Source organism: Myotis brandtii, unplaced genomic scaffold (assembly GCF_000412655.1).
Source record: "Myotis brandtii unplaced genomic scaffold, ASM41265v1 scaffold216, whole genome shotgun sequence".
NCBI classification, from domain to species: domain Eukaryota; kingdom Metazoa; phylum Chordata; class Mammalia; order Chiroptera; family Vespertilionidae; genus Myotis; species Myotis brandtii.
Genome location: NW_005358092.1, coordinates 4,571,973 through 4,581,810, shown reverse-complemented (window position 1 = coordinate 4,581,810; position 9,838 = coordinate 4,571,973). Strand labels below are relative to the sequence as shown.

Sequence of the window (9,838 nt, the reverse complement as noted above, 5' to 3'; positions counted from 1 at the left end):
GGGTCCTGCTGGGGTGCCTGGGTGAGGGGCTGAGGGCCATTTTCAGACTGGCCACACCCCCTTCAGGGAGGGGGGTTCTGCTGGGGTGCCTGGCCAGCCTGGGTGAGGGGCTGATGGCCATTTTCAGGCTGGCCACGCCCCCCGATGACCCAAGCTCCCAGCTTATCCTTTTTTTTTTTCAGCACCTCCTTGAGAGGAGGCCAGGGCAGGCTGGAAGCAGGTATCTGGGATTTATTTATCTTCTATAATTGAAACTTTGTAGCCTTGAGCGGAGCCCAGGGCCGGCCAGGGCAGGCGGGAAGCTTGGCTGCCTCCATTGCCGGGGGCAACCCAAGCCTCCTGCTCGCTCCAGCTCTGTGGCCACTGCCATCTTAGTTGGGTTAATTTGCATACTCGCTCCTGATTGGCTGGTGGGTGTAGCAGAGTGGCGGTTAATTTGCATCTTTCTCTTTTATTAGTGTAGATGCATAACATATGGATTTAGACAATAGGGTGATGAAGGCCTGGAGCAGTGGGTGGGGCAAGCTAGAAGAGTTCAATGGGGGGAAAATGGGGACATTTGTAATACTTTCAACAATAAAGATTTAAAAGGAAATGTGACATAAGTGTTTAACATATCATCCCAGCCCTCAAGAAGTTTAAAATCCAGTAGGATTTGGTATTAAAAGAGGAGAGATAGGTAGATAAGTGGATGGATGGATGAATGGAAGGGTGGTTGGGTGGGTGAATGGATGGATAGATAGATAGATAGATAGATAGATAGATAGATAGATAGATAGATAGATAGATAGATAGATACAGAATGACCATAAAATAAAGAAGGCTGCTCCCTATAAGCCACAGAAGAAATGTCTTGTTCAAATCCCAGACACTGACAAAGAGTAGCTCCTAGAGCACCAATATACATACCCCAACATTTTATCTGGAAAACTAAAGAAGCAAGCTAGGACGTATGTCATCACCTCTGAAACCTGTTCAAGAATAACCCATCAGTAAATATCCCCAAGACAGGGCACCCATGTTTGCCCAAGCCTGTGATGTCCATGAAGCTCTGTTCTCACCAGGTCATAAGTCCGTCAGTAGATCTTACATTTAGGAATGCCTCTGAGTTACCGCTTGCAGAAAAGTTCCCCTGCTCTTCCAAGATAAAGAAAGAGAGTAAACAATCCTATTTCCATCACTAGATCATTTTATTTTTCAAGAGAAAAGAACAAGTTTTACACAGCTCTCCATCCTTAGAGCACAACACAGTGCCAGAGTTGGTACCATGCTAATGAACAGCCAGATAAAGCTTTCAGAAGAATGTTCTAGTTACCCAAAGTAAAAAAGGGAAATAATATTCTCATGCCTGGGAAGCTAGAGCTCCTTACTGGAAATGGCTTCTGAAGAGAATACGACCTGAGATACATGTGCCTGGTCAATGGACACGTCTCCCATGCAAGCTAGCATCCCTCTTCTCGGTGCCTCCTTTCTTCATGCAAATTCATGCACAAAAGAGAACAGCAGCAGACAAGGTAGGTTGCTACTCTGAAGAGAGGAGACAGTAAAAAATTCAAGGAAGGCTGGACACTGGACAAAAGAAAACAATAGCTGGAAGGCAAATTGTCTTAAAGAATCCAAGTGTTATAAAGTGACACGGAGAGACATCTGTAATACTGTCAACAATAAAAATAAATTTAAAAAGAAAAAAGAAAGAAACCTCCAGGTTGATGTGGCTTCAATGATTAATTGTCAAGCATTTAGGGAAAAATGAACTTTGACTGTTTATAGCAAACACAAAAATTACACTGCAATGGATCATAGACCTAACCATAAAAGCAAAAGTGATAAAACTTCTAGAAGTAAACATAGGAGAATGTGTTTTTGGCTTTGGGATAGGCAAAGAATTTTTAGATATGACACAAAAAGCACAAACTATAAAATAAAAAATGGTAAGTTTTTCTTTATCAAAATATAAACCTTTGCTCTTCAAAAGACAATGTCAAGAAAATAAAAAGGCAAGCTACTGACTGGAGAAAACATTTGCAATGTATACATGTGACCAAGACCACTTTCCAGAATATATAAACTACACTTACAGCTCAATAAGAAGAAAAACAATTCAATAGAAACAGTGGGCAAAGAAAATATACAAATAAGTAATAAGCATATGAGAAGATGCTCTACAGCATTAGTCGCCAGTAGTATATTAATAAAGCCATAATAATATACTACTACTTACTTACTTAAGTTAATAAAGATAAAAATAAAGTTTTAAAATATCAAGTGTTAGCAAGGCTATGAAATAACTGAACCTCTCATACATAGCTGGTGAGAATAAAAAATAGTATAACCACTTTAGAAAATAATTTGGCAGTTTTTTATTAATTTAAATATATACTTTGTATATGACTCAGCAATTCCAATTCTAGATTTTCCTCCAGATAAAACATAAAAATACATGTTCACACAAAACATATTAAACAAAACATATGTTCACATAAAATCTTGTCCATTAATGATCATAGCAGTTTTATATCCCATACCATAGAATATTACTCAGAAATAAAAAGGAACAAACTATTGATACCTATAACAGAAAAGATGAACCTCAAAAGCATTATGTTGAGCAAAAAGGAAAAACACAAAAGAGTATATTCTCTATGATTGCCATTTATATAAAATTCTAGAACACAGGCAACACTTATTTATCTTGTCGGAAAGCAGATCAGCAGTTGACTGGGGCTGAGAAAGAGAGTAATTTACTGCAAAGGGGCATGAGGCTACTTTCTGCAGTGATGGAAATTTTGACTACATGGGTGTATATATTTATCAAAATTCATTGAACTGTGCACTTAAAGTGGGTGCATATTATTACATGTAAATTGTAATTCAACAAAGATGATGTTTCTCATAAAAGAAAAAAATCTATAATAAAAAAGGGTAATATGCTAATTAGACTGGAAGTCTTCTGGACGTCATTCTGGATGTCCTTCCTGACAAAGCCAGGGCCAGAGGAAAGCCAGCCCAGGTCCCGGGTACCTGCGGGCAGCCTGAGGAGGGAAGCCTGGGTCCAGGGTGCCAGAGGGAAGCCAGTGCCGGCAGCTGGGGGAAGGAAGACCTTCTATTGCATGAATTTTGTGCATCAGGCCTCTAGTTAAAAATAAAAACACTTGGGCCCCATCATAGCAGGACTCATATGGGGCCCATAATCTGCATTTTAAACAAGCCCCATGGATAATTATATTACAAGATGTTTCGCTTATAGAAATTGTATTGGTTTCCAAGTACCCAACTCTTGGACAACAAATCAACCTTGCAAGCAAAGAAAATTCAGAAGAAAAGTAAGTTTTGTGTGGCCTCTTTCCATCCCCCAGCCTTTACTCTAGCTGGAATGCTGATCACTACCAAAGTATCCTACTGGGTGCTCTGTTCTCCCAACTGCTGGCTCAGCTGTGAATAAGCTTTCTTCACTCATTCTTTACAAAAGGAAGTTTGCTATGAAATTAAGTGGGAGAAAATAAAAATAAAAACACATTACAAGATGGAGGAGCGTGTTGGGGGGGGGGCTGGGTCTATGGTAGCTCCACTGGCTGGTGCTTTTATTTATTTATTTATTTATTTATTTATTTATTTATTTAAATTGTTTTATTGCTTAAAGTATTACAAAGAGTATTATATATGTTCCATTGAATTTTAGAGAGAGTAGAAGGGAGGGGGAGAAACACACAGAGAGAAACATTGATGTGCCCTTGACCGGAATTGAACCCAGAACCCTTCAGTCCACAGGCTGACGCTCTATCCACTGAGCCAAACCGGCTACGGTGAGATCAGTCTTGGTAAGTCCAGTCCTGGGTGGGAAGGCAGGGATGGTAGTTTTACCATCCAGAGAGACCTCGGAGCCCCGGGAGTGAACAGGGGGCGTGCGCCTGTGACGCACAGGTCTGAAAATCTGAGAGTCACTCTGGCACATGTGTCTGGCTTTCATGGTTTCTGATGCAAAACCCACAGTCATTTGATTCATTTCCTCCCTATAAATAATGTATTATTTCTCCTTGGCTGCTTTCAAGATTTTTTTTTTTTTAAATCTTTAGTCCTTAGCAGTTACAGTGTGTCTAAGCTGGGCGTTCTTTAGACTCATCTTGTTTTGGATTCACTGAGCTTTTTCTACAGGTTTATGTTTTCCATCAAATTTGAGCATTTCAGCTATTATTTTTTCAAATATTTTTTCCTGCACCATATTCCTTCTCTTCTTTTTCTTGGTCTCAAATGACACAAATTTTAGGCTTTTTGGTATTTTCCCATAGACACCCCCCACCATGCATGACTTTGTTCAGTTTTTCAATCTTTTTTCTCCCTGTTGTGAACAACAGATGCTCAGTTAAGGGTTTGAGATGGGAGATTACCCTGGATTATCTTAGTGGGCCCAATATAATCACAAGGTCCTTATTAAAGGGAGACAGGACTGAGACAAAAAAAGGAGATCGACAACAGAGATTGGAGCGATGGGCTTTGAAGATGGAGGAAGGGACCACGAGCCAAGGAATGCAGAAGCTGGAAAAGGCAAGGAGTTGGACTCTTCCCTGGAATCTCAAGAAAAATGCAATGCCACTGACATCTTGACTTTAACTCTGTTTTATTTCAGACTTCTGACCCTGGAACAGTAACATACTATATTTGTTTTGTGTTAAGCCATAATATTTGTAGTAATTTGTTACAGCAGCAATAGAAAATTAATTCAGAGCCCATGCAGTCTAAAAATGTTGGGTTATATTTTTCAGTTCGAATATTTCCATTCAGTTCTTTGTATTTTCTATTTCATCACTGTAACTTTTCATTAATTTCAAGAGTGTTCATACTTACCAATGACATTTTTAGAATAGTTGCTTTAATGTCTTTTTCTGATAACTTCCAACATCTGTGGCATTTGGGCATTAGTGTTTGTTGACTTATTTTTTTCACATGTAAGTTGAGATTTCCTGATTCTTCATATGCAAAGTAATTTTGGATTGTATCTTGTACATATGAGATCATGGGTGTTGTTTAAACCTTAGGGAAAATGTTGATATTTTTGTGTTAGGAGGCAACTGACTTGTTTTGGTTCAGGTCACAAGTTCTGACCAACCTATTGTGGATTGTTTTCAACATCAGTTCCCTCTTCAAAGTCTTTGCAGTGCTATTCAGATCTACTGCATATATGTGCCACCCAGTGGCCAGTCTGGGACTTGGGTGATGATCTATTTCTTAGAGCAGTTCTAAGTCTATGGTATGCTACTAGTATTTAGGGTCAGATCCATGCATGTACAACTGGGAGATGATCTCGAGAGTTCATAAACCTCTATGGGCTCATCTTCCTGAACTCTTCTCTCCATTTACTCAAGTTTACCTGAAACAATACTCTAGTCAAAGCAGCATGCACATTATTCTTTCTGCCATGGATGAGCAGATGAAGATGTCCATATCAAATGGTGCTGCATATTCAGCGAAACGACAGAATGTCTGTGTCCTGTAAACTCAGGAACATGGTGACATTCTATTTTGTCTCCATCACGGTAGAACGAAAGCTTATGAGGTTTGTCCTGACCCTTCTATAGTCTGTGGCAATGTCCTTAACCGCTAGCCAGCATTTCATAGTCTTTTTCAGCTAGAAACTTATCTGTGAAATATGGCAATGCTCGAGAAAATTCTTTGCAACAGTGGATATTCCATTTCAAAGTCCACGCAGCTCAATAGTCCACAGAGACAGCGATGAAACCATTTTTTTTTTTTTTTAATCAGGGAAAGCTGTGTCCCATGGCAGGCAACTTTCAGCAGAGCTCCCATCATTTGCAATGGATTTTTGACGAAAAAGATCTGTGGATGGAATGCCAGAAGGACTTAACGTTTCTCTCAGAAGAAGAATATTGGAAATTACAAATATTTTTACAAATGTTTTACAAGCATTAGGTGAACATTTTAAATTAAGACAACAAGTTATTGCCACTGCTACAGTCTATTTCAAGATATTCTATGACAGGTATTCTCTGAAAAGTATAGATCCTATATTAATGGCTCCTACATGTATGTTTTTGGCATCCAAAGTAGAGGAATTTGGATAAGACTGATTCTGCTGCTACTTCTGTATTAAAAATTAGATTTTCATATGCCTTTCCAAAGGAATTTTCTTATAGGATGAACCATATATTAGAATGTGAATTCTATATTTTAGAACTAATGGATTTTTGCTTGATAGTGTAACATCCTTATAGACCTTTGCTCCAGTATGTTCAGGGTATAGGTCAAGAAGACATGTTTCTTCCCCTTGCATGGAGGATAGTGAATGATACCTACAGAATGGATCTTTGCTTACTGTATCCTCCTTTCATGATAGCTTTAACTTGCCTACATATAGCCTGTGTTGTACAGCAGTGTAGAGGGCCGCCTGGGAGGCACCTAGGCATTTTCTTATAATTATTGTCAGCTGAACTCAGAGCATAGGCAGCCACGCCCTGGGAACATGCTTCCCCAATAAGGCTGGACATGTTAATCAGGCAGGGGCGGAACTAGATATGTAAATCTAGGCCTTTAAAATAAACCTGCTGTGTGGCTCAGGCCGCTTTTTGCCGCCTCTCCATCAGAGAGGATGGCGCCCACCTGGCCCCAGCTTAAAATCTATTTCTGCATCTTGGTCTTTCTTTAATTTCTTAATCCCCAGCTCCTCCACTCAGCAAATGGACTGTTTCCTTTTCCATGCGGGACATGGAAAAGAGAGAAACAGCCCCCTACACAGCAGGAAGATACCAGATAGTAGTTTTCTGTGGATATGGAGAAGATTTTAGAAATAATCAAGGTTATTTTAAAACTATATGAATTGTGAAAGAATTTTGATGAGAGAAAAGAGATGGCAACTATTCTTAGCAAGATGCCAAAACACAAACCTCATCCGAACAGTGAAGGAGAGCAGAGTCCAAATGGAAGTCATAATTCTAGCTACAGCCAATCTTAAAACATTCCTAAGAATTCCGAAGTGGACCAGTTGGAAATAAAACATTGGACGGATTTCAGTAATGTCTTCAACGGAACACAAGTAAATATGAATAGCTTGTTTCTATCAAGCATATTGGGAAGTGGCTTTATTTTTGCAAAATAATTTTTCCTTATCTAATTTGATTCTAGTATATAAGTGACTAAAGGCACGTGATCATAAAATTTTGGAAAGGTTCTAAGGGGACCTACAGACAGACATTTCAAAATTAATAGCTTTTGCCTAGTATAGTTTTTCTTAATCTGGATACCAGTAATTGTAGTCTTTTATTAAACCAGGAAACATGAAGCATAACTTGTTTAAAATTCTCTTTGGTCATTGAAGGACCAAAAAAAGGACATAAAAAGTGAAACATATGAGGGTTCTTCCCCTTTCTTATGTTAAATTTTGAAATGTATTTAAGAAATCAAATCCTACAAAATCTTGGAAGATTTTGGCAATGATGTTGATAATTTCAGGGTAATTAATCAAGTACCTATTGATTTTAAAGTATATTTTATTCAGTAGTTTTAGTATCTTGCCCTGGAAGATACTAGCCCAGCCTAGCAGAAGAGTGTAATCTGTATAGCATACTTTGATGTTTTTAAATTTTAAAAAGTTAAATTAATTCTGTAACTATTTTTGAAATTCTGAGCAAACTTAAAAAAACCTATATGAAGCTATTTGCATTTGATTCACAGTTAAATCAGGCATTAAGAAAGATAATTGGATAAAACATAATATGGTTGAAACTTGGTAACATTTTAATGTTAATTTATACTCTACTGTGAAAAGTTTTTTGTATGACATACACACTCTAGTTTATTTTTATGTCTTAATGTGGATCCTGAGCCAGAAACACAATCAGGTTTCAGACCAGTTTGATACTGGCTATTCTTAATTCTCACATGAGCATAGGACTTAAGACTAAATGTTATGTCAGTGGGACTGTGCTGTCTGTGGAACTTAATAAATTAATCATTTTCTTCAAACTTGAAGAAGAATGATAAATAAAATTTAGAGTCATAGGATACTGATGTACAATTTAAGGATTAAAATTTTTATAAATCAATTGTGAACAATGAATTATGAAATTAAACATTGATTTCCTAGTATAAAACTACAAAAATAAAAGTATATTCTCTAGCTAAAAAACAAACAAACACATAACAAATGAAGAGAAACCAATATATTTTCAGAACACAGATCCCTTCCCATAAGGTCATTCAAGATGGGCTTGGCTGGCCAGGTCACTAGACACATGTTACCTATGGATATACCTACCCTGGGGAACAGCAGATAGCCAGGGAGCCTGATGGATACCTGTGTGGAGAACAGAACAGTACTACAGCAGATATGTTAAGAGCACTCTTAGCCCAGAGGAAAGGGTCATTTCCCTGCCAAATTAAACCTGGGTGCTCAGTTTCCATTCCTTAGTCTGTTCCTGCTGTCTGACATATCTCTATTCAGTCTATCCTTCTCAGTTTCCATGGCCCAGCTTGAATAACACTTTCTCCTTATCAGGCCCCCATGGTCAAGCTCTTCTTCCCTGGAACTTGGCCTCAGAACTCTTACAGAAATTTTGATTTGTATTTTAGTCATCATGTGCATACCATATCTACTCTACCAGACTGTAATCTTGTTGATTATAGAAACTCTAACTTATTATCTATGCTAGGTGTAGCCTGCCTACTTCCTAGTACATTACTTCGAACTTGGTGGGTGTGTTGTGTACATTTATTGTAGAAATTAATGAATGATTCAGTTTATGCTGATTCATATCTCTGAGCTTTTGCTCACACTGTTCCCCTTTTCTGGAAAATCCTTCCCACTTCAAGTGTTATTTCCTCCAATAAGCGTCCCTAGATCCCTAGGCTGTTGGGCTCCTATTGTACTTTGAGCATCTTCCTATCTTATCACTTATAACCACCGTTGTATATTAAAATTAAATATTGATTACCAGTTTGACCTACTTTACCATAAGCTTCAAGAAGTAAAAAAATTCATCCTAGTCATCCTTATTTTAGCCCAGTGTTGGGTAGTAGCATGCACTTAATAAATGTTTTTCAAACATTTATATAATCCCTCCAGAAGTTTCTGGAAGCATTAGCCCATGACACAGAGGCTCCGGTTTGTTTACTTTGTGTTCCTATTAGAGTGGGCAAAACTGTCCTGAGCTCCAATTCCCAGAGAAAACCCAGCATAAACAACCTTGCCATTCTAAGTTTCCTTTTGGCTGAATGAAGGAGTAGGACTAGGTGTTCTCTAGGGCCTCTTATAATCCCTTGATACTTGTGTTCCAGGAATTCCCCAGCAGAATAGGTTGTTGAATACAAAAGAGGCAAGTGTGGCCTCTCTTCCAGAGGTCTTTAAGATGACCCCTTGCCTCTGGGATGGCTGGACGTAGGGAAAAGAATTCGTGACTCTTCAGAGTACCCATGATTCCTCTTTTTAAATATCTCTCTCTCTCCTTTTGCCACCTTCCCTTTTTCTCATTCTCCCAGCCTCTCTCTCTTTTCCCCCTTTTTCCTTATCTGCCTCTCTTCTCCTACCCATTCCACTGCACTTTCCCGGCACCTCTACTTCTGCCTCTCCCGCTTTCCCTTTCTCTCCAGATTTACTTTATCCATCTCAGTTCTCCTTCATTTATCCTGCGTCTCTACCCACTCTCTCCCTTGCCTCCCTCCTCTGCTGTCAGCCCTGCAGGAAGCCAAGACTCCTCACGACGCCTGGAGGTGGGAGGGTGAGTGGGTGGGCCCCGGTGCAGCGGTCCCGCCCCTTGGTGCGTGTGTGAATGTGTGGTAGTGACGCGGCACAGGCGGCGGGGCGGCTGGCTGGGACGGCGGAGAGGGGAGG

General features: G+C 39.2%; 1 pseudogene; it reads left to right on the top strand.

Annotated features, from left to right (window-relative positions):
- Window positions 1–5,763: 5,763 nt before the first annotated feature.
- Window positions 5,764–6,970, top strand: LOC102250418 (annotated as a pseudogene).
- The last annotated feature ends 2,868 nt before the right edge of the window (window positions 6,971–9,838 follow it).